Source organism: Poromitra crassiceps (assembly GCF_964638095.1).
Source record: "Poromitra crassiceps genome assembly, chromosome: 8".
Taxonomy (NCBI): domain Eukaryota; kingdom Metazoa; phylum Chordata; class Actinopteri; order Beryciformes; family Melamphaidae; genus Poromitra; species Poromitra crassiceps.
In genome coordinates, this window is record NC_139629.1 from 21,123,458 (window position 1) to 21,150,957 (window position 27,500).

Below are 27,500 nucleotides of genomic sequence, written 5' to 3' on the forward strand. Positions count from 1 at the left end.
ATGTCAAAGCATTCAAAGCTATTGTGCAACATGCGTCACACAGACTGAACAGAGTGTCTGAGTGTCATGCAACACGCGTCACAGAGTGAACAGAGTGTCATGCATACAGACTCAAACATAAGCCTTCTGCGCTTTCATCTCCATTACTGTTAACCTTGCAATCAGCCTAGCGGTGAGTAGCCGTGCTAAACATGCTAGTGAGCGGTGAGTAGCCGTGCTAAACATACTAGTGAGCGGCGAGTAGCCGTGCTAAACATGCTAGTGAGCGGTGAGTAGCCGTGCTAAACACGCTAGTGAGTGGTGAGTAGCCGTGCTAAACATGCTAGTGAGCGGTGCGTAGCCATGCTAAACATGCTAGTGAGCGGTGAGTAGCCATGCTAAACATGCTAGTGAGCGGTGAGTAGCCGTGCTAAACATGCTAGTGAGCGGTGCGTAGCCGTGCTAAACATGCTAGTGAGCGGTGCGTAGCCATGCTAAACATGCTAGTGAGCGGTGAGTAGCCGTGCTAAACATGCTAGTGAGCGGTGAGTAGCCGTGCTAAACATGCTAGTGAGCGGTGCGTAGCCGTGCTAAACATGCTAGTGAGCGGTGAGTAGCCGTGCTAAACATGCTAGTGAGCGGTGAGTAGCCGTGCTAAACATGCTAGTGAGCGGTGAGTAGCTGTGTTAAACATGCTAGTGAGCGGTGGGTAGCCGTGCTAAACATGCTAGTGAGCGGTGGGTAGCCGTGCTAAACATGCTAGTGAGCGGTGAGTAGCTGTGCTAAACATGCTAGTGAGCGGTGAGTAGCTGTGCTAAACATGCTAGTGAGCGGTGAGTAGCCGTGCTAAACATGCTAGTGAGCGGTGAGTAGCTGTGTTAAACATGCTAGTGAGCGGTGGGTAGCCGTGCTAAACATGCTAGTGAGCGGTGAGTAGCTGTGCTAAACATGCTAGTGAGCGGTGAGTAGCTGTGCTAAACATGCTAGTGAGTGGTGATTAGCCGTGCTAAACATGCTAGTGAGCGGTGAGTAGCCGTGCTAAACATGCTAGTGAGCGGTGAGTAGCTGTGCTAAACATGCTAGTGAGCGGTGGGTAGCCGTGCTAAACATGCTAGTGAGCGGTGAGTAGCCGTGCTAAACATGCTAGTGAGCGGTGAGTAGCCGTGCTAAACATGCTAGTGAGCGGTGGGTAGCCGTGCTAAACATGCTAGTGAGCGGTGGGTAGTCGTGCTAAACATGCTAGTGAGGGTGCAGGCCTGCAAGCTAGCTACATCAACATTAGCCCCTGACACAACGAGGATGACGAGGGTCAATCACTAGTGTAATGAGAGAGAACATTCTTTTAATAATGCCCTCTATGGATGTGGCTCACACACTAATCCTGTGTGTGTGTGTGTGTGTGTGTGTGTGTGTGTATGTGTGTGTACTTCTGTTCTGTGGACGAATAGAAGCTTTCCAGGAAAAAAGACAACAACCATAACAACAGATTAGAATCCGGCTTTGTTGTCACATTCACTGCCCAATGTGGAATGATCTCTCTCTTCTTTTATCCCCTTATCTTCCATTCATTCTACCCCTCTATCTATCACTCTCTCTCTCTCTCTCTCTCTCTCTCTGTCCATCTCTCTCTCTCTCTCTGTCCATCTCTCTCTCTAGCTGGGTTTCCATCCAAATGTATCGCAACTTTTAATCGAATTTTCAGAACGTAAATAAAATGCGAAACAATGCGCGTTTCCATCCACTGCTATTTTGCAAATTATAGAGCTGTCAATCACCTCGTGTTTGAGGCTGTCTGAGCTGCTGATCAGCTGCTAGACCCGATATACAGCTCTGTTAAACACATCTAACGTTATTCATTGAAAGTCTAGAAGTGAGTCGCCTTAAAGCTAATATCCCAGTCTTCTTCTGTTGTATTGTGCTGCACGTACCATTATTTACCGTGTGTAGCCCTATTGTGTGGAGGCTTCACACGGCATGTCATGTTTTGCAGTGATCAAGGCAAACTGTGTTGTTTTTGAATGGAGAGACAACGGAATATTGCTTAAACTGTTTCCACCGCACGTTTCGCATTTTCCTTTTTTTGATACACCCGACTTTTCCGCCTCCCTCAAGCGTGAAAACTGTTTTGCGATATTTGGAGGTTTTTGCGAATTAGGCAGCTTTTCCACTCAGTTTTTTTATGCGCAAATTGAAATTTCGCATCAAAACAGGTGGATGGAAACCCGACTACTGTCTATCACTCTTTCTCTCTCTCTATCACTATCTCTCTCTCTGTCTATCACTCTCTCTCTCTGTCTATCACTCTCTCTCTCTGTCTATCACTCTCTCTCTCTGTCTATCACTCTCTCTCTCTCTATCACTATCTCTCTGTCCATCGCTCTGTCTATCACTCTCTCTCTGTTTATCAGTATCTCTCTCTCTCCGTCTATCACTCTCTCTCTGTCTTACTGAGGCACATTTACACCCACAGAAATGCATAAATAAACAGAGGCAGAACACTCCAGGCCATCCATGGATATAGCTTTGCATGTAGGAATGGGGATTTAGGCGCTTCTAGCCTATTATGCACAGCACAGCTGCAGGGGGGAGTGTCTTTGCGCCGAGCTCCGCTCTGCGATTGGCTGACTAGGTACTGGGCAGAACAGAGAGCGAGTCAAGTGAGGCGGAGAAGAGGGAAGCACAGGGGCTAGTTAGCGGGACGAGGAGCAGCTTTAAGACAAGCGCTGGTGACAGCAGCAGAACCTAATAGACCCTTCTCACGGGGCCATTTTGTGTCGAGAAGCCAGGGTAAACACAGGTGCAAGCAAAACACTAATGAGGGTTTCCAACTTCCATGATTGGGATTTGGAAACCCTCATTAGTGTTTTGCTTGTGAGAAGGGTCTATTGCAACCCCCGTTCAACTGACCTGCCCGTTCAACTGACCTGCCCGTTCAACTGACCTGCCCATTCAACTGACCTGCCCGTTCAACTGACCTGCTCGTTCAACTGACCTGCCCGTTCAACTGACCTGCCCGTTCAACTGACCTGCTCGTTCAACTGACCTGCCAGTTTGTGCCTGCCATTCTGACCCCGTGTGCTTTTTAAGGCTGGTGCTGAATGTATCACACACACCAGGATTTTGCAGACTATTTTGTTGCCTACAGACAGTGCTGTCTCTCTACATACTGTGCTGTCTCTCTACAGACTATGCTGTCTCTCTACATACTGTGCTGTCTCTCTACAGACTGTGCTGTCTCTCTACATACTGTGCTGTCTCTCTACAGACTGTGCTGTCTCTCTACAGACTGTGCTGTCTCTGTGTCTCTCTACATACTGTGCTGTCTCTCTACAGACTGTGCTGTCTCTCTACATACTGTGCTGTCTGTGTCTCTCTACAGACTGTGCTGTCTCTCTACAGACTGTGCTGTCTCTGTGTCTCTCTACAGACTGTGCTGTCTCTCTACAGACTGTGCTGTCTCTCTACAGACTGTGCTGTCTGGCTCTGGAGACACAACTCACAGCGGTCTTCAACCCGCAACCCTCGCTGCATAAGATGTGTTAATTAGTGAAATCAGCTGCTGTAATCGTTAGCGGCAAAGAAATCCTGCACCTCCCATATTCCCTATTGTGTAGAGATCGTGATCTAGATTTCAATATAGGGCCTACACAATATGAAAAAAAACACTGCAATTATAGTTTCACTGAAGAAAGACAATTATATATACTGTGTGTGTGTGTGTGTGTGTGTGTGTGTGTGTGTGTGTGTGTGTGTGTGTGTGTGTGTGTGTGTATGCGCGTGCGTGTGTGTGTGATTTTTTACTGGGGTCTGTACCAAACAAGCATGTCCCCTTACGTGTGGAGAATATGATTTGTAGGCGGGGCATCTCTGTAAGCACAATGCTTCATTTAATGGTTAATGGTATGTTGTGACACATTTTATTACCTTTATCAACTGCAGGCTCCGGCCGTTTGGATATTTCACTTGATGTTGCAATTTCCAGTGTGATTTGTTGAATTGTGCAGCCCTGTTTCAATACTCAGTCCAGTGACAGATCTATTTCCTTTTTTTTTTCTTCCCCCCCCCCCCCCCCGATTTTTTATCCCATTTTTATCCGCCATTACTGCTGATTAATTTATTTATCCTGGTTGCTACTCCATCCTCTGCTGATCTGGGGAGAGCCGAAACTGGCTCCATGCTTCCTCCGAGACATGGGCAGTTAGCCAGCCGCTTCTTTTCACCTGACAGGGGAAGCTTCACCGGTAGGACATAGCACGTGGGAGGTTCATGCTATTCCAACCAGTTCCCCTCCCTCTGAACAGGCGCCCTTAATGACCAGAGGAGGAACCACATTAGCAACCAGGATATTGCATGTTTTGGTGAAGGAAACCCCCGGGAGGCACGGGGAGAACATGCAAACTCCACACAGAAAGGCCCTTTTGACGACCCCACCCGGGCGGTGGGCACTCGAGGACATGCGGACGGGCACGCATTCCTTCAGCGTTCACAGCGTCCCAGGTGGGAATCGAACCCAGGACCTTCGAGCTGTGAGGCGACAGTGCTTACCACTGCACCACCGTACCCCCCTGACAGACAGATCTATTTCCTGATCTAGTTTAGACGTCGTCATCCGCCGGCCCCAGATTCACCCACACAACCCAACATACTACAGCAAAACACCCGAGAACTTGCACGTTACAATTCACACTCACAGAAAATATTCCTGTTTCAAAGTATAATTGACAGAACCAATGTACAAATGTGTGAGTCGTATGAATGGAACGGAAGCTGCAAACGTGTAACACTATCATATTCCTTCACACTGTTTTTTCTCTTGAACACATTTTTTCTAGTACAAGTACAACTCTGTGATTACAACTTCCTGCCGCTGCGTCTGGAGGATGTGTGAAGTTCCATTTGCTCAAATAATACCTTCATACATAGTCAGAGTGAGGGAGAGAGAGATATAGTGAGAGAGATAGAGAGAGAGAGAGAGAGAGAGAGAGAGAGAGAGAGGCTATCTCCCCCTATATAGCCAGCCATGGGGACTGTTCACAGGAACCTCTCTCTGTGAATAATGGCTCGCTAATGTCAAACTGACTGCTATCAATGCTATCATAACATTTTAGCTAGCAGCATGCACAATTCTAATAGCTCCTCGTAGGAAGCGCGCACACGCACGCACACACACGCACGCACGGCACGCACGCACACACACACACACACACACACACACGCACGCACGCACGCACGCACGCACGCACGCACGCACGCACACACTTTATTGTAAAAGTAGAAATGGGATTAGGAGGATGCGACCAATGGAAAAAGCAGCTGTAGTCTCGTTCTTGCCAATAGACGATCCTCTGGAGGAATATGCCGGGATGCAAAGAAGGATTACTGGAGGGACACAATGCGTTTTGAGCAAGGCATGTATTTTATCCATCTATTACCATGGTCTCTCTCTCTCTCTCTCTCAGCACATCATAGCATCTATTACCATGGTCTCTCTCTCTCTCTCTCTCTCTCTCTCTCTCAGCACATCATAGCATCTATTACCATGGTCTCTCTCTCTCTCTCTCTCTCAGCACATCATAGCATCTATTACCATGGTCTCTCTCTCTCTCTCTCTCTCTCTCTCTCTCAGCACATCATAGCATCTATTACCATGGTCTCTCTCTCTCTCGCTCTCTCTCTCAGCACATCATAGCATCTATTACCATGGTCTCTCTCTCTCTCTCTCTCTCTCTCTCTCAGCACATCATAGCATCTATTACCATGGTCTCTCTCTCTCTCTCTCTCTCTCTCTCTCTCTCTCTCAGCACATCATAGCATCTATTACCATGGTCTCTCTCTCTCTCTCCCTCTCTCTCAGCACATCCTAGCATCTAATACCATGGTCTCTCTCTCTCAGCACATCATAGCAGCAGAACCTCAGTGTCAGTGGAGAATATCAATGTATGAATTAATGAATACTTAATGCTGCATGCCGTCTGTATTCAACTGCATCAAATTGTATTGTAGTGTGTAATTTATGTTGTAGGCCAACTTGTAATAAGGGAAATGAAAGACACGGTTGAGCATGTCAAATCTCCTCATCATCACAACCTCTACATCCACCAGCTTCATGCACTGTCCATGTCTCATCATCACAACCTCTACATCCACCAGCTTCATGCACTGTCCATGTCTCATCATCACAACCTCTACATCCACAAGCTTCATGCACTGTCCATGTCTCATCATCACAACCTCTACATCCACAAGCTTCATGCACTGTCCATGTCCTCATCATCACAACCTCTACATCCACCAGCTTCATGCACTGTCCATGTCTCATCATCACAACCTCTACATCCACAAGCTTCATGCACTGTCCATGTCTCATCATCACAACCTCTACATCCACAAGCTTCATGCACTGTCCATGTCCTCATCATCACAACCTCTACATCCACAAGCTTCATGCACTGTCCATGTCCTCATCATCACAACCTCTACATCCACAAGCTTCATGCACTGTCCATGTCCTCATCATCACAACCTCTACATCCACCAGCTTCATGCACTGTCCATGTCTCATCATCACAACCTCTACATCCACCAGCTTCATGCACTGTCCATGTCCTCATCATCACAACCTCTACATCCACAAGCTTCATGCACTGTCCATGTCCTCATCATCACAACCTCTACATCCACCAGCTTCATGCACTGTCCATGTCGGCCTCATCTGCAGATAACAGCTGGCATTACAAGCAGGTCCTGCAGTCTGAGCTTCCCTTCCCCCAACATCATCTATTGTCAGCAAACGTCCTCTTGTGTCCTTGACAATCCTCACAATGTGATCTATGTATGCATGTATGTATGTATGTATGTATGTATGTATGTATGTATGCATGTATGTATGTATGTATGTATGTATGTATCTATCTATGTACTGTATGTATGCATGTATGTATGTATGTATGTATGTATGTACTGTATGTATGTATCTATGTACTGTATGTATGCATGTATGTATGTATGTATCTATCTATGTATGTATATATCTATGTACTGTATGTATGCATGTATGTATGTATGTATGTACTGTATGTATGTATGCATGTGTGTATGTATGTACTGTATGTATCTATGTATGTATCTATCTATGTACTGTATGTATGCATGTATGTATGTACTGTATCTATGTATGTATGTATCTATGTATGTATGTATGTATGTATGTATGTATCTATCTATGTACTGTATGTATGCATGTATGTATGTATGTATGTATGTATGTATGTATGTATCAGAGGAGGTTTTTCCAGTGAGGCATAGGAGGATGGTCCTCCTCTATTAGATTGGGGATTTTATATTAAAAAAATTATAATTTTTTATTTTTATATTTTTCATTTTTCATTTTTCATTTTTCATTTTTTTTATAATAAAATATCAATCAAATGTGTTTTTTCTTATGTGCAGATGCTCATTTTTTCATTCATTATATTCTTATATGCTTAAAATGCTTCAACAACAGTGACCTGAACTGATGGAAAGGAGAGCTCCATGCAGAGTCACTCTGGCCCTGGTCCCAGCGTGGGGTAGGCCGATAAAAAAACATTCGCCCTGTGGGCGTTTATTTATTTGGTAATTTATCTAATGAAAAATATGATGAGGTTCATCCAGTCCCATGCCAAACTAAAGGCTCTTTCACACACAGATCACGCAAAATTGTAGTTCGGGAAGCCCGTAAAGCCTGGCAGCCTCGCCACAGAAATTGCTTTCACACAGAGCCAAGCAGCACGGCCACATTGCCGTGCTGCTGTGTACTTTCAGGTGAAATCCCCTGCTCCCGGATTGAAAGGCGAGTGGAGGGATTTCCAGCTCCTCCTAGCCCAAATGAATATTTTCATAGGTTAGTGTAGCCTGGCTACTGCATGATGAACGAATTCATTCAACAACAATACTTCCCTCCTTCTCCTAGTCCGCTGAGCTGGGAGGATAGGTGCACTCGCATGCAGTGGCGTGCCGTCCATTAGGCGAACTAGGCAAATGCTAGGGGCGCTTGAGCCGTTAGGGGCGCCAGAGAGGGTAATTTTTTTTTTTTTTTTACAAATACTTTTTCATGATAATAGACCTACTATTATTTTACAATAGTAGACAAAAACTAAGCAGAACAACGTCTTAAGTCTTTAAATAATAGTGAAATCATTTTTCTAATTCTGGCTGCCTGGGCTGCAGCACTTTCACCATGGTCCCTAATCCATACCACCCCACCCCCTGCGCGGCCACGCCCCCTTCTACCTGCTCTGAGCTTTTTCCCAGAGTGGGGGAAGGGAGCTGGAAGGTGGGTGCTGAGGGTGCTGCAGCACCCCCTGGTGGCAAGAAATGGGATTTTCGAAATTGTTGGATTTGGCTGTCTTGTGTTTATACCACCAACAAGATGCATTAAAAAACAGTTTGTGCTTCCCAGCTCTAATCTTATTTCATACGCTCTCTCTTCAAAAGTGTTTGATTTTCATCATAATCTGGTTTTCCATAATAATAATAATAAGTTCAGTGTTTATGCCTGTGTTGCTGTCTGTTGTAGTGTAAAACGACTAAAGGGAGAGCAGGTGCTTACATGAAAGTGAGTGAGAAAAGGAGAAGATACTGAATAATGACATCACAACAGTATAATCCTAATGTTAATTTAAAATTAAATATTCTTCTAAATATGGATGAAAGTCCAAAAAACGTCAAATTTTCTTTGCGGGCAGCGCCGAGAGCCCCTTTCTTACAGCACCCCCTACCTAAAAGTACTTCCAGCGCCACTGGGGGCCATTCTGAGCCTGCACTGCAGTGGTGGAATTAGCTGCGATATAATTTTTAATATATTTTCTTTGGGGGAGGGGGAGGGGGGGGCACCAGCAAAAATCTTGCCTAGGGCACCAACTTGGTCAGGCACGCCACTGCTCGCATGGTGGGTGGACTCGCCAAAACGGGCTCCGCCGCCGCACTCGCATGGTGGGCGGGCAGATCGATATGGTGCCCTACTAAAATTGAAACGATACACGACCGCCCGCATATCAAACAGCTGCAGTCTGCATAACGTTCGTCTGGGGAATAGTATAGGCTATAAATGCACATGACTACTTAACGTTAGTAGTTTTTGTAAGGGAATGCACAGAGCTGATTTCGAGGGGGAATATCATCAGACCAACTCACCACAGACAGCTATAGCCCTCTGAAGCTTATTATTATATCCGTTAATTTTACCTAATGTCAACATCGTTTGAGCATAAAGCCTAACCGCACAGAGCATTCCTCCTGGCGTCCCTGCAGTCATGATTGTATAGGCTACTTTTTTTACTTTCACTCCTGCACTTTCTTGATACATGAGGTGATTTCCCCTGTAATTTTTTTATGAATGAGCTGACCATTCGCACCTTTTCCGGCTTGCTGCGACGACGCTTTCAAATGGAGGCGGGTTGCCAGGTAACCCGGCGCTGTTACTACCTACCGTCGCGGGACAAAAGGCGTAAAACAATTATCCACCAAAGCGCGTTCACGACTTTCACATCGGATGCGCGAATCCTATTTTCCGTGCATTTTTCGGCTTTCAAGGCCGGTGTGAAAGAGCCTTAAGTTGACGTGAATTTGGCGCCAATAGTCCTGATGGTGGCGCTACAGCGACCCTCTAAAGTTTCAAACTTTGAAAATTCATAACAAATCAGGCATATGGGCTACGGCTTTGGCACTTTCACCGAAATGTGTGCCCAAATGAGGAGAAACTTTTGTACGCTGCAGCCAATTATGAAGTCTAAAGACCGCAAAACTGCAAAAACTGTAAAACTAATTAAACCCTACTCCTCCCACATTTTTTCTTCAAACGACACCAAACTCCAGCATCTGCATCGTTAGACTGTCCTCCACAAAAGCATCAAACAGATTTTTGATAGATCAAAAATTGAGCCCACAGTGCATCAAAATGTTTTACTGTAAATGGTACTTTAAACAGCTAATGCAAATTCTTGCTAAATAAAGCTCGAATCTCCACGAAAAAAATTGACAAGATTTTGCTGTCAGAGTACCGTAAATTCCGGACTATAAGCCGCGGCTTTTTTCCAGTTTTTTGGCCTTTTTTGGCCCCTGCAGCTTATATAACGGTGCGGCTTATCTATGGATTTTTTCCAAAAAAAAAAAAAAAAAAAATCTCTCTTTTTTAGCACTCTTTCTAACTATAAATCCACTTCTGTTTTAATTTCCTCTCTTGCCCTCTTTTCACCACACCGCGGACACTGTGTGCACTGTAAAAAACAACACAGGTGGTGTTGTGTTATGTTGTTTTGTTGAAATGTTAATAAATGGGAGCTTCCTCAAACAGCCATCTCTTTCCCGACAATCCCCTCTGTGCATGAACCCTTACATATGGTAATTAAACATTAAAACACAAAAAAAAAAAAAAAAAAAAAAAAAAAATACCATTAAAACACCCGCGGCTTATAGTCCGGTGCGGCTTATATATGTAAAAAACAGTCAACTTTGCAGGTGCGGCTTATACACCGGTGCGCCTTATAGTCCGGAATTTACGGTAGTTGAAGTGTGCAAAATCTAAGAATCGTATGTCAAAAACTGAATTTTTGACAGTATTTTGAATTCTGCCCTCATGTATAGCCTAAAAAAGTGCATCGTAATTGCCCTAATTACCTAATGATGTGATGTCACTTGAGCAATGACGTCATCAGTGATGTCATCAGTGATGTCATCCTTCCTGGCTGAGCAGACTGGGTGGGTGATGTCATAGTTGTTGCTGTCATGTCATCGGTGATGTCATACATGCCAAAGTATAAAAAGTAATTCTATCTCTCTCTGCCTCCACTGTCCCTACTCTCCGCTTCTATGTTCAACTGCCATGTACTTAACCTGCTGCCTTCTGCCCGAGCCCTGTCTTCAGCCTTTCCGGAGGAGACCCTTTGTCTTCATCAGCCTCATACTGATGGGTTTCCTGGGTCTTTTCATCATGTACTACAAGCCTGACATCAACTTCTCCACTTTCGGCAATTGCATTTTCCCTCAAAAGGAGGCCTCAACACCAAAATGTTCCTCAGAGCAGCACATGAATCCACACTACAATCACAGCCAGGAGATCCAGGCTGGAGGTGGGGAAGCAGAACGAGAGCCTGACACGATCGTTTTGATCTGGATGTGGCCGTTTGGCCACAGGTTTGATCTCAGCTGCAGTGCGTTGAACATCACAGGATGTCACCTGACAGATGACAAGGCTGCTTACAGCAAGGCCCACGGTGTCCTCTTCCATCACAGGGACATCCACGGACAGGCCGACCTGCCGCAGGAGCCGCGACCATGGTTCCAGAAATGGGTGTGGTTTAATAGGGAGTCACCTGTTCACTCCCCTCAAATCCCTGAGCTCAATCACTTGTTCAACTTGACATGCAATTATCGCCGGGATTCAAATATTCAAGTGCATTATGGGTCATTGGTTCCAGTGACTCATGAGGATGAGAGTTTCAAACTACCGGTGAAGGACAAATTGGTCTGCTGGATTGTGAGCAACTGGAACCGAAGGCACAAGAGAGTGGAGTTTTACAATGAGCTGAAAAAGCATGTAAACATAGAGGCTTATGGAAAGGCGTTTAACCGACGTTTAAATAATCAAGGGTATGCAAAGATAATGTCTAGTTGTAAATTTTACCTCTCCTTTGAAAACTCTATTGACAAAGACTACTGTACATCACAGAGAAGTTATATAAGCCCATGATGATGGGGACTGTGCCTGTAGTTCTGGGCACCAGCAGACAAAACTACGAGGATCATGTCCCAGGAGACTCTTTCATCCACGTGGATGACTTTGCCACGCCGAAGGAGCTGGCGGAGAGGCTGCATCACCTCGACCACGCTCATACCGAGTACATGAGGTACTTTAACTGGAGAGACACATACAAGGCCAGAACAGGGCTTGCCGTTGAATGTGCATGCTTAACATGTAATTACTTACAAAAACACAGAGGCTACCAAGCTTTTCATGGTCTCAACAATTGGTACTGGGGTTAACTTTAGACCAAACTGCTTATTGATTGATTGTTGATCATTGTAGACTCGCCGACCAGAGGAGCAACCCTTCCCCCACCAGATCGAATCTGGATACAGCAGAGTATCCAGCGGGAGTAGTACTCAGGGGCCCCCCCTACACTCCCACCAACCGGGGCAGGAACTCATCCGCAGCCACCAGGAAAACCGATTCCGTGCTCAGGTAGCACAAATTGAGGCAGATTTAGCCCAGATAAGGGCCGAGTTTAAGGCAGATGAAGCTGCAGAGAACCTTATGGAGCTCCTAAGGATCAAGGCCAGAGCTCTACCGGCCCTTGGCCACGCTAGCGCTAGGAGGAAGGCACAGCAAGCAACATCTCATGAAGAGATCCTAAGGATGGAAGCCGTAATGGCGCAGGGCTATGCTAGGTTCCAGGCCAAGGCCCTCCAAGCTAGAGAGCAGATAACCCAAACTACGGAACCCACTGTTCCAGTGCCAATGCCACCAACACTCCCACCTAGGACAGAGGTCGCCGACCCTGAGCATGCAATAGAGTGCAACGGGGCGGCCGAGCCCGCCACCGGGATACACCAGACTCAGGTAGGCACGGCCAACGTTGGGACCAACAGCACAGGGCACAGTCAGCCGGACGGCATCAATCATTCCCACAAGATAGCCGGACACGACCGCTGGGACCCCCCCAGAGGGCGGGACCAGCCATCTCAACTACCTATTCCCAGAATTCACCTCCTGGCCCCGCCCGGGCTCATGGAGACAACTCCAGCCAAGGCCTCTAGGGAGGCCAAGAAGTCCGAGCAAGTGGAGCAAGTGGACATGCCTTTGAGGATGGCGAGGCAGGAGCCCCAGATGCTTCACGGGGCGGCCGTCTCCCTCATCGTCTCGCCGGCAATTCGCCCAGAGCAGACCTATCCCACAGCGGCGCTCCACGGGGCGGCCAACGAGGCACTAAGGGCCGAGGACTATAGTGAGGCCGAGGCTCCCCTCCAACGAGGGCAGACAAACTGCTTCCTCGCCGACCTTACGCCGCTGAGCTTCCTCAACTGGAAACTCAAGCCACCAGAGGCCCCTCACTCCCTCGCTGACCTCAAGCCGCTGAGTTTCCTCAACTGGAAACTCAAGCCACCAGAGGCCACTGCAGCTCACTACAGCAGTTGCTGGGTAGACCCCCAGCTCCCACACACATCCTGGCCAACGAGGACAGTCACCAAATCTTGGCTCTTGTGATGTACGGGACTGGACAACAGCGTGTAGACCCGTACCTACACCCGGCCGGTGGCCAAGCGGACCACAGCCCCCCTCACTGCCAGAATAATCAACCAAGCCCTGCCTATACCAGGTGGGACTGGAGGGCCATTCCGGCCATTTCTGGAAGAATACAGATTCCCCACTAGGGATGTCGAAAATCATAATTTTCTTTGACCGACAACCGACCCTCATTAGCCGACAATTGTCGGTTAACCGAGAAGATTAAAATGCGCATTTTGACTGTCTGTGCCCCATTAAACTATTACCACAACAAGTGCTTGATTTTTTTTCATTAGAAAGCGTTTATTTTTACATCTACAAGCAGAAGAAAACACATTAACAAAACGAAAAGACAAGTTGAATCCTCCAGCCATCTAAACAAAAACATTCCTCCGATAGGCTATACTGCTTAGAGCTGCACGCGTTGCATATTAAGGACACGTCAATTGACACGCAGCCGCCCCGTGAAGTACTGTTTGAGGGGACGACAGCCCAGGCTGCAGGGCGCACTGACAAAGCGTGCATCACTACAGTATCTTCTCCTTTTAGCAATATATAATACCTGCTTTTGGTCTCACTCCTTCTCCCTCTGTCTTCACGCACGCAACGAGGGCTGCATGCAGCTGTCAGTAGCTGCTTTCACACCGGCTTTGAAAGTGTCAATGAATGCAGTCTACAAACAATCCGTCTCTCGTTGTGAAACAATTTCTCCGAACTGCTCTGTGTTGGACAGTGAAGACTAACGTAACGTTAATTGTTACTTTTCAATCGTCAATTAGACGCATGTCTGCATTTTTGTAACACGGTAAAAAACTACTGTTGCGTATGCATGATGAACATGCAGAGAGGGAGGGGAGAGAGAGTTAAACCGAATGAACCAGTGAAGAAAAAGTAATGTGCACGTTCCATCAGGTTTGACTCCAGACACGGACGTGCGCAGTGCACGCTGAATGCTGTGCTGTGCAAGGTGTCGGGTTTCAGGCCATGCGCTCCTGTCCTGACCAAACTGAAAAGCCGTTTCATGACAGCGGCTGGAACACAGAAGCAGCAGAGTGACTGGCTGGCTGTAGTCTGCACAGGGCAGGCAGGGCGTCAGGGGACTGAGGGGAGAAATGCATCGCACTTCTCCTGTCTGGTCAAAGCAGAGGGGGGCGGGGCTGTGGCGCATGTGTGGAGCGGACAGAGAGAGATAGAGAGAAGTCAGTGGTGACAATGCACACTGCTTTTCTCTCAAACATTTGGAAAAGCCTTTCTCTAAATTAATGTTGTTCTGGCAGGAGCTTTTAATTCCTATATCCTGCTGCTACAGTAACTACTTGTTAACATTGCTTACAGCGAAGGAGGAAAAAAAACACCATATTGGCAACACGTTGTATGCCAATTTAATATGCAAATTAACCGTTTGACCGACATGCTTAACCGACCAATGACGTTGTCGGCGGTTAACCGGTTAACGGTTAACCGTCGACATCCCTATTCCCCACAGGAATCTGGGAGCGGCTGTAGAAAAGGGTCCATAATGGCCCACCGTCAGGCCTGTTCTTGGGGCAGTCAATGCCCACGAACCGGCGCGCCAACGACGTAATGATGATGACATCATCAATGATGACGTCAGAGTTCATCTGTGAGGTCATAGGCGATGTCAGGCGATCTAGGCTGACTGTGATGGCGGACGGGACTTTACGGGTCACCGATGATGTCATAGCATAGAGTTCACCTGTGAGATCATCGGCGATGTCAGACATAACACCGATGATGTCATAGCTCCCTGGACGTTGTGACATCACAAATGCGGGGATATAAACAAAGTGTTCTGTGACGCTATATACTTCCTTATACTTCCGGTATTCTTACTTCCTTCATAATGTCTACCATTAGCACGACCAAATCCGAACCCGAGCTGAATCCTGGCTATCTTACAACCAGTCGGTCCCTGGTGACCGACTGCCTTACAACCAGCCAGGTCACGAGTGGTATTTCAACCGCGTCCGAGGACCGACATCTCGGTCCCCATCTCCATCTCTGTGATTCTGACCGATCACGGCCCGTGAGCCCTCATCTACGATCCAGCACACTTCACGAGGCAAGCCCAAAAGCTTCACCCCCAGCAAGCCCACAAGCTTCGCTACAATGTATGTATGTATCTATCTATCTATCTATCTATCCATCCATCCACTCTCTCTTACCCAACCTCTCTCTTTCATTCTCTGTTTACCTGAGAACGGGGTAAAGTTTATGTTCGGTGGATTCTTTTGGTCTCTGGTACTCATCTCTCTCTCTCTCCCTCCCTCTCCCTCTCTCTCTCTCCCTCTCTCTCTCCCTCCCTCTCTCTCCCTCTCTCTCTCTCTCTCTCCCTCCCTCTCTCTCTCCTTCTCTCTCTCTCCCTCCCTCCCTCCCTCTCCCTCTTTCTCTCCGTGTGCTGTTTTCCCCCACTCACCTCTCCCTCTTTCCTCTCTCAGCCACTAATCATTTTATCCCTCTCGGTCCTCTGGGCATCTAAATATTTCAGACGCTGGTGCAGGAGTTGCACGGGCCTCCCTGCCCATCCACAAACTTCCAGCTGGCTCACGCACACAACACAGACTGGGCTATTTGAAGCCCTGTAGTAAAATACATCATTGAAAAGGTCAGGGCATAGAGAATAGCCTTTGGGCAAGACACTGTCATAATTACAGGGAATGCTGCTGCGAAAAGAGTCAAGCAGTGTTCTGCTCATACCGCATGCATGACGCATCTGAAGTTTTGGGATACATAAACAACAGTGCTATGGTTTCTCCCTGAGTAATCGGTGGCCAGTCCTCGGTATCAACCTCCCAGATGTGAGTCTGCTCCCAGAACGCAACCATGATTCGTTTGAGGAATCCATGCCACTGTGCCAGCCAGGCCAAATCCTATCAACGCCGTCTGCAAACGAGATGCACTATTCAGCCCCGTTAAGGCCTGCTCAATAGAAACTCAGTTAGGACTCGTGGGGCCCAGGGAGAGCAGGGAAGAGAGTAATGGATTCTGAGTGAGTATATATGGACCGCACCTAGGAACCAATCCACTCTGCCTCTGCATCCTGTAAAAAACGAGTTCATCTGATAGCCCGGTCTGCTATTGGATCTGATATAGTCTCAAACCCCCGGGCCCGTCAAGGCGTCGGAACACTTAGGCGTCTAACGCACTGAGTGGCTGCCGGCGAGCTGGAGTGGCTGCCTGCACCGCAACAAGGGACTATGTGTACTGATATAGCTCGAGATAGGCTGAATTAATGTACTGCGATAACAAATAACATGGCTTTACAGCAGCCCCGCCCCTACAGGGCACAAGTATTTACTACACTAACGTTCAGCTCCATGACAACAGCAGCCCTGCACCGTCTGAGGGAAGGGAAGCGCTGCTATTTTGCAACACCACCAAATCAAAGAGCATTTAATGACCAACAAAATGCAACATGAGCCTAATGAGCCAAGTGAAAGCTTTTGATGTGACCTACAACAACAAAATACTGTACTCACGATACTGGACTCCTGTTAACACCACAGTTAAGAGAGGTCTGCTGCTGAGGGAGTTTGCAGAATGAAAATGACCACTTGTGGTTACGCCCTGCCCAGTTGTTGACACGGCACTTTGCTTTGCTCTTAGGCTGGCATTTCCAACAGTCCATACTGTACGCTCTTCCACACAACGCACTCTGACTTTTACTTGTTCACTTTTGCTCACTCACCATGCTCTCTCTCTCTCCAATACAGCTGTGACGATCAATCGATTAATCCAGTCAATCAACAGAAGATCAATCGGCAGCTATTTTTATAAATCGCTTATTCGTTTAGACTAATTTTTATGCAAAAAAGAAAAAAAGTGTCCCATTCCAGCATCTTAGATGTGAGTATTTTCTGGTTTCTTTAGTTGTATGTAGTAGTATGTAAGTAGGTCATCCGCTTTAGGGATTTCAAAATAAAACTCTTGTTGTAACGTCAACATTAATGTTCATTTTGAGTAATGCTTTACAGCCACAGTTTCACTCGATATGTAATGTGAACATCACGGGTATTTTGATACAAGATTTGCTGCTTCGTTTGTTGAAACACCTTTTTCTCCTCCAACGTGCATCAGTAAGGCTATTTACTTGTTTCAATAACATTATTTTGAAAGTTTTACCCAGAAGTTTCCATTTTGTTTTGGCTGACCTGACACTGGGCCTGGTCAGCTGACCTGACACTGGGCCTGGTCAGCTGACCTGACACTGGGCCTGGTCAGCTGACCTGACACTGGGCCTGGTCAGCTGACCTGACACTGGGCCTGGTCAGCTGACACTGGGCCTGGTCAGCTGACCTGACACTGGGCCTGGTCAGCTGACCTGACACTGGGCCTGGTCACCTGACACTGGGCCTGGTCACCTGACACTGGGCCTGGTCAGCTGACCTGACACTGGGCCTGGTCAGCTGACCTGACACTGGGCCTGGTCACCTGACACTGGGCCTGGTCAGCCGTGTCAGAAGGGAGAACGGAGGGGGAAGAGCAACTGAACGTGGAGAAACTGAACGGGTTGAGAGTGCGATCAAAAAGTTGAAAAGGCGACGCTGCTGCTGCCACCTGCTGCTTTCCTGAGTAACAAAAAAATGTGTATTAGTGGGACTTTTGATGTAAAAAAGGTATAATGTTGAGAGAGTCATAACTAAGAGAAACACAGCCTATTGGATAAGAGCTTGGTCGTATGCAGATCTGACAGCAGATCAGCAGTAGGATAACTTGTAAGAATTGCAGCGCAGTTAGACAAGAGCTTAGCAGTGGTGTACTTCAAGTCACAATACAGTGATTGGGTACACTTTATAGTGCAGTAGTTTCATTCATTAGCTACTCCTCTGAGCTGACTGAATGCGGAACTTGGCTTGGAGATGGGGCTAAAAAAAATAAAAAAATAAAATAAATCCTGTCTAAATTGACAACTCTGCGTGCACCTGGGCACGACAACTCCGCGTGCACCTGGGCACGACAACTCTGCGTTCACAACAACTCTGCCTGCACCTGGGCACGACAACCCCGTGTGCACCTGGGCACGACAACTCTGCCTGCACCTGGGCACGACAACTCTGCCTGCACCTGGGCACAACAACTCTGCCTGCACCTGGGCACAACAACTCTGCCTGCACCTGGGCACAACAACTCTGCCTGCACCTGGGCACAACAACTCTGCCTGCACCTGGGCACAACAACTCTGCCTGCACCTGGGCACGACAACCCCGTGTGCACCTGGGCACGACAACTCTGCCTGCACCTGGGCACAACAACTCTGCCTGCACCTGGGCACGACAACCCCGTGTGCACCTGGGCACGACAACTCTGCCTGCACCTGGGCACGACAACCCCGTGTGCACCTGGGCACGACAACTCTGCCTGCACCTGGGCACGACAACTCTGCCTGCACCTGGGCACAACAACTCTGCCTGCACCTGGGCACGACAACCCCGTGTGCACCTGGGCACGACAACTCTGCCTGCACCTGGGCACGACAACTCTGCCTGCACCTGGGCACAACAACTCTGCCTGCACCTGGGCACAACAACTCTGCCTGCACCTGGGCACGACAACTCTGCCTGCACCTGGGCACAACAACTCTGCGTGCACCTGGGCACGACAACCCCGTGTGCACCTGGGCACGACAACTCTGCCTGCACCTGGGCACGACAACTCTGCCTGCACCTGGGCACAACAACTCTGCCTGCACCTGGGCACAACAACTCTGCCTGCACCTGGGCACAACAACTCTGCCTGCACCTGGGCACGACAACTCTGCCTGCACCTGGGCACAACAACTCTGCCTGCACCTGGGCACAACAACTCTGCCTGCACCTGGGCACGACAACTCTGCCTGCACCTGGGCACGACAACTCTGCCTGCACCTGGGCACAACAACTCTGCGTGCACCTGGGCACGACAACTCTGCCTGCACCTGGGCACAACAACTCTGCCTGCACCTGGGCACGACAACTCTGCCTGCACCTGGGCACAACAACTCTGCGTGCACCTGGGCACGACAACTCTGCCTGCACCTGGGCACGACAACTCTGCCTGCACCTGGGCACAACAACTCTGCGTGCACCTGGGCACGACAACTCTGCCTGCACCTGGGCACGACAACTCTGCCTGCACCTGGGCACAACAACTCTGCCTGCACCTGGGCACGACAACTCTGCCTGCACCTGGGCACGACAACCCCGTGTGCACCTGGGCACGACAACTCTGCGTGCACCTGGGCACAACAACTCTGCCTGCACCTGGGCACAACAACTCTGCCTGCACCTGGGCACAACAACTCTGCGTGCACCTGGGCACGACAACTCTGCCTGCACAACAACTCTGCGTGCACCTGGGCACGACAACTCTGCCTGCACAACAACTCTGCCTGCACCTGGGCACAACAACTCTGCGTGCACCTGGGCACGACAACTCTGCCTGCACCTGGGCACAACAACTCTGCCTGCACCTGGGCACAACAACTCTGCGTGCACCTGGGCACAACAACTCTGCCTGCACCTGGGCACAACAACTCTGCCTGCACCTGGGCACAACAACTCTGCGTGCACCTGGGCACAACAACTCTGCGTGCACCTGGGCACGACAACTCTGCCTGCACAACAACTCTGCGTGCACCTGGGCACGACAACTCTGCCTGCACAACAACTCTGCCTGCACCTGGGCACAACAACTCTGCGTGCACCTGGGCACGACAACTCTGCCTGCACCTGGGCACAACAACTCTGCGTGCACCTGGGCACAACAACTCTGCCTGCACAACAACTCTGCGTGCACCTGGGCACGACAACTCTGCCTGCACCTGGGCACAACAACTCTGCGTGCACCTGGGCACAACAACTCTGCCTGCACGACAACTCTGCCTGCACCTGGGCACAACAACTCTGCGTGCACCTGGGCACAACAACTCTGCCTGCACAACAACTCTGCGTGCACCTGGGCACGACAACTCTGCCTGCACAACAACTCTGCCTGCACCTGGGCACGACAACTCTGCGTGCACCTGGGCACAACAACTCTGCGTGCACCTGGGCACAACAACTCTGCCTGCACCTGGGCACAACAACTCTGCCTGCACCTGGGCACAACAACTCTGCGTGCACCTGGGCACAACAACTCTGCGTGCACCTGGGCACGACAACTCTGCCTGCACAACAACTCTGCCTGCACCTGGGCACGACAACTCTGCCTGCACCTGGGCACAACAACTCTGCCTGCACCTGGGCACAACAACTCTGCCTGCACGACAACTCTGCCTGCACCTGGGCACAACAACCCCGTGTGCACCTGGGCACGACAACTCTGCCTGCACCTGGGCACAACAACCCCGTGTGCACCTGGGCACGACAACTCTGCCTGCACCTGGGCACGACAACTCTGCCTGCACCTGGGCACGACAACTCTGCCTGCACCTGGGCACGACAACTCTGCCTGCACCTGGGCACAACAACCCCGTGTGCACCTGGGCACAACAACTCTGCCTGCACCTGGGCACGACAACTCTGCCTGCACCTGGGCACGACAACTCTGCCTGCACCTGGGCACAACAACCCCGTGTGCACCTGGGCACGACAACTCTGCCTGCACCTGGGCACGACAACTCTGCGTGCACCTGGGCACGGATACAAACATCAAAGCTAATTACACAGCGATTGTTCCAGCTTGATTATAAAGCACAGACAGTGTGGAGACAGACAGGCAGCCAGACAGACAAGCAATGTAATGTAAGTAATGTAATGTAATGTAATGTAATGATATGAGAGTGAGAGTGGGGGAGAGAGAACAGGCGGCACAACAAACGTCTGGGCCCACGGTGAGAAAGACAGGAAGAACAGTGGTCAAATCGGGAGAGAGAGAGAGAGAGAGAGAGAGAGAGAGAGGGGGGGGGGGGGGGGGGTTCTGTCAGAGACGCTGCTGGTGCAGAACGGGAGCGATGTGCGAGCCGGACCCGCTGACGTGTACTGTGCATACGGGGCCTCGGAGTGTTCCGCCAATCGGTCCGGCTAGAAGATCCAGTCAACAGAACAGAGCAGAGCAGAACCTGGTCCGCTAAGTCGGAGAGAGCGGACGATCTCTAGAGACAGACAGAAGGTAAGGGGGGATGAGAGATGCTAGAGATGTCAGCAGCAGCAGCAACTGCTGCAACAGAGACCCTCTGCCAATAACCCTGAGGGGGAACATCTCCACACGTCTAAGCTAGACTGACGCTCTCAATCCCAAACCCCCTCTGCTCACACAGCCTTGCCCCGCTGTGAAGCCCTGATTGGCTGTGCCATGAGGCTTTGAAGGGGATAAGGATGACACAGAAAGAGAGAGACAATGCACGGTAAAACTGAGTGGGCACAGTCAAGTTTGTGTGAGAGTCCACAGCCAGCGCGTTAGTGCTTAGCTGCACCTGCACTGGATGGCCTTAGCTCTTAAAGAGTGCTGGTGGGCCTTAATGCACATGAGACAAAAGAGAGACCACACTGGAGAGCGAGAGAGAGAGAGAGAGAGAGAGGAAAGAGAGAGAGAGAGAGAGAGAGAGGAAAGAGAGACGCGGCCCCCCAGGCACCGCTGCACCACACAAGAAGGGAGACAAGAGTGACGGCACGCTATGGTGAGACCACTTTGATGGTGAATAATGATGTTTTTTAAACACCCTCACGTACAGTCTAGAGCCTGTTTGAGCACTATAGAGCAGAGAACACACTGGCCTCGAGGTAGAGAGACGAGATAGTCTTCACACAAAGATGCTTATTCATTTACAGGGAGGGAGGACGTTCTTTAAGGCAGGGATGAGACGCATGCAAACATGCACACCCCTCCTGCCCAACTCCGCCCCCCCCCCCCCACACACACACACACACTGAGCGAGGCAAGCAGAGAACTAGCTGTTAGGGGGATGCACTATAATATAATAATATAGAAATTATTATATAGAAATTATTATTATATATAACAATATAATAATCGGCTGATAAAGTCTTTAAAATGAAATATTGGCATCGGCCCAAAACGAACATTTCTGCCGTTATGACAGGCTGATAAAATGACACTTTAATTATGTGCAAATGCTCGATGCTTGACTAAATGCCTTAATGACTAAATACTTTTTATTTTATTTTAAGAAAATGTTACATAAATAAATATATGGGATGTTTTACAAAACCCTATTTTGAAGTAGTTTTCTTATTTTGCCCAGTGAAGTTGTACATTTGGAAAATAATTGTATTTACAGTATGTCTCCATCTGCCATTGGTCCATCACAATAAGAGTCGGCATCATGTCTTAACCCCACTACAGGAGAGACTTGATGTTCTCTGAAAATAGATAGCGTGTATATATCGGTATTCACATCAGCCCAAACAGATGGAAAATATCTGCATATTGGATAATGGGGGGGGGGGGGGGGGGGGTCCAATATTGTGCATCCCTCCCTACTAGCTGTGTTATAAGATGATCTGCTAAATGATGAGCTCCTCCTATAGGCCCCCTTTTTAGGAGTCTGCAGAGATGCCTGACTCACAGCAGCCACAGGCAAACAGCACATGGTGGGAAAGGCTGGCTGCTTAACGCAGGTCAGGTGGTTGGACAACAGCTGCTGGAAGAGCGGGCAGAGCCACAGAACCAGGTAAAGCAGACTCTCACTCATACACACACACACACACACACACACACACACACACAGCTTGATTACAGTGAGTGTGAGCTCTGCACTAGGCGGTGAGGTAACTTGGTGTAACATCTGCTTAGGACACTGGCTGCAGTAGAGAGCGATGCAGTACTCTTCAGAAGCTGCTGTGTCGAGGTCACGTGATAACAGCCGCCGCCGGCGGACACGCAGCTGCACAACATAACACGCCGATTAAGCGTGATCCTCTGCGTCAGGAGCGCTCGCTTGGTCTCCAGCATGTGTGATGATGACTTCCTGTGTAAACATTACTCACACAGGAAGTGTGTGATGATGACTTCCTGTGTAAACATTACTCACACAGGAAGTGTGTGATGATGACTTCCTGTGTAAACATTACTCACACAGGAAGTGTGTGATGATGACTTCCTGTGTAAACATTACTCACACAGGAAGTGTGTGATGATGACTTCCTGTGTAAACATTACTCACACAGGAAGTGTGTGATGATGACTTCATGTGTAAACATTACTCACACAGGAAGTGTGTGATGATGACTTCCTGTGTAAACATTACTCACACAGGAAGTGTGTGATGATGACTTCCTGTGTAAACATTACTCACACAGGAAGTGACACTGTAGAACCCTTGTTAGTCATCTGCAAAAGGACAACAGTCTTCTTGGCTGACTTAATAGTGACAAGTCAAAGGTCGTAATATCACAGCTTCTATGGAAGGGAACGGTGTGTGTGTGTGTGCGTGTGTGTGTGTGGGTGTGTGTGTGTGTGTGTGTGGGGGGGGGGGGGTGTGTGTATGTGTGTGGGTGTGTGTGCGCATGTGTGGGTGTGTGTGTGTGTGTGTGTGTTTACAGTATGTGCGCTCATGCGTGCTGTTCTCAGTAATTACAGCAGAGGTTAAAGTGATGAACAGTTCCTGAGCACGAATTGGCCTTTTTCGAAGCAGCAATTTTCTGTCTAAAAGGCAGGGTAAACACAGGTGCCACCAAAACATTAATGAAGGCCCCAGCACTGGAACACCTAAATGGACTGGAAGTTCGAAACCCGCATTAACGTGTTGGTTGCGCCTGTGTTTACCCCAGCCTTTTCAATACAAAATGTCCGCTGTGAAAAAGGTCGATGTTGCCACACTGTAGCAACAGAGCGGTTATAATGAGATCAAAGGTCACACCAGTGAGTGACTCTTAAAAGAGTAACGTGGGGCGGAGGCCATTGGTCGAAAAGACCATTTAGAATAACTACTAGCCTTCTGGGAGTCCACTCCTGAGTCCTGCATGGCTCATACATTCAAACAGTTGTGGTCTTTATTATGATAAATAATATGAAGAAAAACAAAACAAAACACGATCAATGAAATATGGCTGTTTTAGAGAATACAGGCAGTGCAAATACAGGTGGCCAATCTGTCTTTGTCACACAGCCTGGTGCAATACCAGTCCTCAAGTCTCGGTATGACTCGGGGTCCCTGACCTAGTTTGACCAGCCACGCATACGCACACACACACACAGACACACACACACAGACACACGCACGCACACACACACACAAACGCATGCGCGCGCACACGCACACACCAAGCACAAACACCACTCACAAATACAGAAAGAGAGAAAAGAGAGCGAGGCTGCTATGAGAGATGAAAGTGAAAAATCATATTACTGTGATCAAAGTGTGTGGAGAGGCCATACATTTAGCAAAAATGCTCTTGCTGTTCAAAATGTGTGTGCAAAGCTATGAATTATGTTGCTACGGTGCCTCAAATGATGTCAGATGAGACATTTATTGTTATGGAATATATTTTATATGGTACGACTTGCATCATGACAAACTCGTGCAAAGATTTCCAGTCATCCGTCCAATCGTAATTCCCTCTGTGGAGTTTGAACAGGAAGTACGTCCTTCAACATACTGAATGCTGCACGGGTGAGAAGGGACCTAAGAGGAAAGAGCCTCCATCTTCACTTTGACCAATCGCAGTCCAGTTTCACATGCCCATATTTTCACTGGCCCGACAGGAAAAATGGAAATTCACATCAATCTTATTAATTTATTACTGCTTTACCTTACTATTTAGATATATTATTATACAAAGTATGATACTGATAGTTCTTAAAAAATGACTGCTGAAACAAACAAAAACATAATTGTGGATAAATATGAAATATATGATTTTTGATAACTTTAACATACCCAAAGTATATATTGTGTATAGACTGACCCTTGCTCATTGCAGTATTGTATTCACAGAGGAATTTTGGTATTTTTCTACCTGGACCCTATTTTCACATCTGTTTATGTATAACTAATACCGCATTCAAGACAACTTGGACCGCCGTAAGTTTCAACACGGAACCTCCGCCCCGGACATCATTTGTGTTCATGCTGCACTTCCCGCTTGGGAACTGAACCCGTGTTCAGTTAGCATTGTAGCTACCTAGTAGGTAGTACCTACTAGCTAACAATGCTAACCGAACATGCTGAACTTCACATATTGCTCTAATCAGAGCGAAACATAGATGACACAAACACATATTAACGTTAAACAGCTCAATAATTTTCTCAATGATAATAATATCCTAGAGAAATTCCAATCAGGATTTAGAGCAAATTATAGTACAGAAACCGCCTTAGTCAAAATAGTAAATGATCTTAGGCTTGCTGCTGACTCAAACCAAGTATCAATCCTCATCCTCTTAGATTTGAGTGCAGCATTCGACACAATCGACCATAACATTTTAATTCACCGTCTTGAGAAGTGGGTCGGTCTATCTGATTCTGTTTTAAGCTGGTTTCGGACCTACATTACGGGTAGAGAATTTTTTGTTAGCCTAGGAGATTATGTGTCTGTAAAACATGATGTACCTTTTGGTGTAGCCCAAGGAAGCTGTCTTGGGCCTGTTCTATTCGACCTGTATATGCTGCCGCTTGGCAAAATCATTAGCCAACACAATGTTAATTTCCATAGCTACGCAGATGACACGCAGCTTTATATTTCTGTTGAGCCAAGTGACCCAGATTGCCTTCGCTCTTTGACTGCCTGTTTAGCCTCAATAAATCAATGGATGAATGACAATTTCTTAAAACTGAATGAGGATAAAACCGAGATCCTCTTACTTGGACCGAAATCAAAGAGGGATATCCTCTCCAGTAAGCTTGGGAACCTGGCTCACCAGATGAAATCCCAAGTTAAAAGTTTAGGTGTCATCCTTGACTCTGATTTAAGCTTTAAGCCGCACTTTAGTAAAGTGACCCAGACAGCTTTCTTTCACCTTAGAAATGTTGCCAAACCTTGAACTCATACAGAACTCTGCTGCTAGACTTTTAACTAAGACCAAGAAGAGAGAGCACATCACTCCTGTTTTAGCAGAACTACACTGGCTCCCCGTTCCTTTCAGAATTGATTTTAAGGTCCTTTTAATTACTTACAAAGCACTTAATGGCATAGCACCTTCATACATTTTAGATTTCTTTACACCTTACCAACCGCAAAGAGCCCTTAGGTCCTCACATTCCGGTCTTTTAGCTGTTCCAAAAGTACTGCACAAACATAGCGGGGAAACTGCTTTTATGCACTACGCACCAAAACTGTGGAACACCTTGCCTGACTACATTAAACAGGCAAGCTCCGTGAACATTTTTAAAAAGGAGCTAAAAACCTACCTTTATTTGAAGGCCTTTAACTAACCCGCTTATTTTATTTTATTTTTATTTAGTGTTTTATCCCCATGCAAGTATTTTATTTTTTATCCTTTTATTATTTTTACCTTATTTTATTTACGTTATCATTTTTATTGTGTTAACTTATTTTCATGTCTATAAATTGTCTATTTTATTTTAATTTTTATTTATCTTATTTTTATTATCTTTTATTTCTTTACTTCTATTTTAATTATACTATCATTCTTATTGTGTTTACTTATTTCCATGTCTACAAATTGGTTTTAATGTATTCTCTTTTGCTATGGTCTGATTACTCCTGTTTTAAATGTCTTTTTCTTGCATGTCCAGCACTTTGAGCTGCATTTCATGTATGAAAGGTGCTATACAAATAAAGCTTATTATTATTATTATTATTATCACATTGACCTTTGACCACCAAAATCGAATCAGTTCATCCTTGAGTCTAAGTAGATGTTTGAGGCAAATTTGATGAAATTCCGTCAAGGCATTCGTGAGATATCGCGTTAACAAGCTTGAAAATGGCGTTTGAGAGGTCACAGTGACCTTGACCTTTGACTTTTGACCACCAAAATCTAATCAGTTCATCCTTGAGTTCAAGTCGATGTTTGAGACAAGTTTGATTAAATTCCGTCAAGGCATTCCTGAGATATCGCGTTAACAAGCTTGAAAATGGCGTTCGAGAGGTCACAGTGACCTTGACCTTTGACCACCAAAATCTAATCAGATCATCCTTGAGTCTAAGTCAATGTTTGAGGCAAATTTGATGAAATTCCGTCCAGGCGTTCCTCAGATATCGCGTTAACAAACATCGGACGGACGTACGGACGGACAACACGGATCCATAATGCCTCCGGCCTGGCTATCGCCGGCGGAGGCATAAAAAGTACAGAAATTCTCCTTCAAAGGAGAACTTCACCAAAAAACCAG

General features: G+C 47.5%; 1 protein-coding gene and 1 pseudogene across 2 annotated transcripts in view; one reads left to right on the plus strand and one right to left on the minus strand.

The window, feature by feature from the left end:
* dab2ipb (DAB2 interacting protein b) overlaps positions 1–27,500 on the minus strand; it is a 239,474-nt gene that overhangs the window by 91,144 nt on the left and 120,830 nt on the right.
* Positions 10,925–27,500, plus strand: part of LOC310781555 (4-galactosyl-N-acetylglucosaminide 3-alpha-L-fucosyltransferase 9 pseudogene) — a 24,816-nt pseudogene continuing 8,240 nt past the window's right edge. The window contains exons 1-2 of the transcript in view: positions 10,925–11,892; positions 12,158–12,342. The product of the transcript in view is annotated as a 4-galactosyl-N-acetylglucosaminide 3-alpha-L-fucosyltransferase 9 pseudogene (transcript). The remainder of the gene's footprint in view (positions 11,893–12,157; positions 12,343–27,500) is intronic.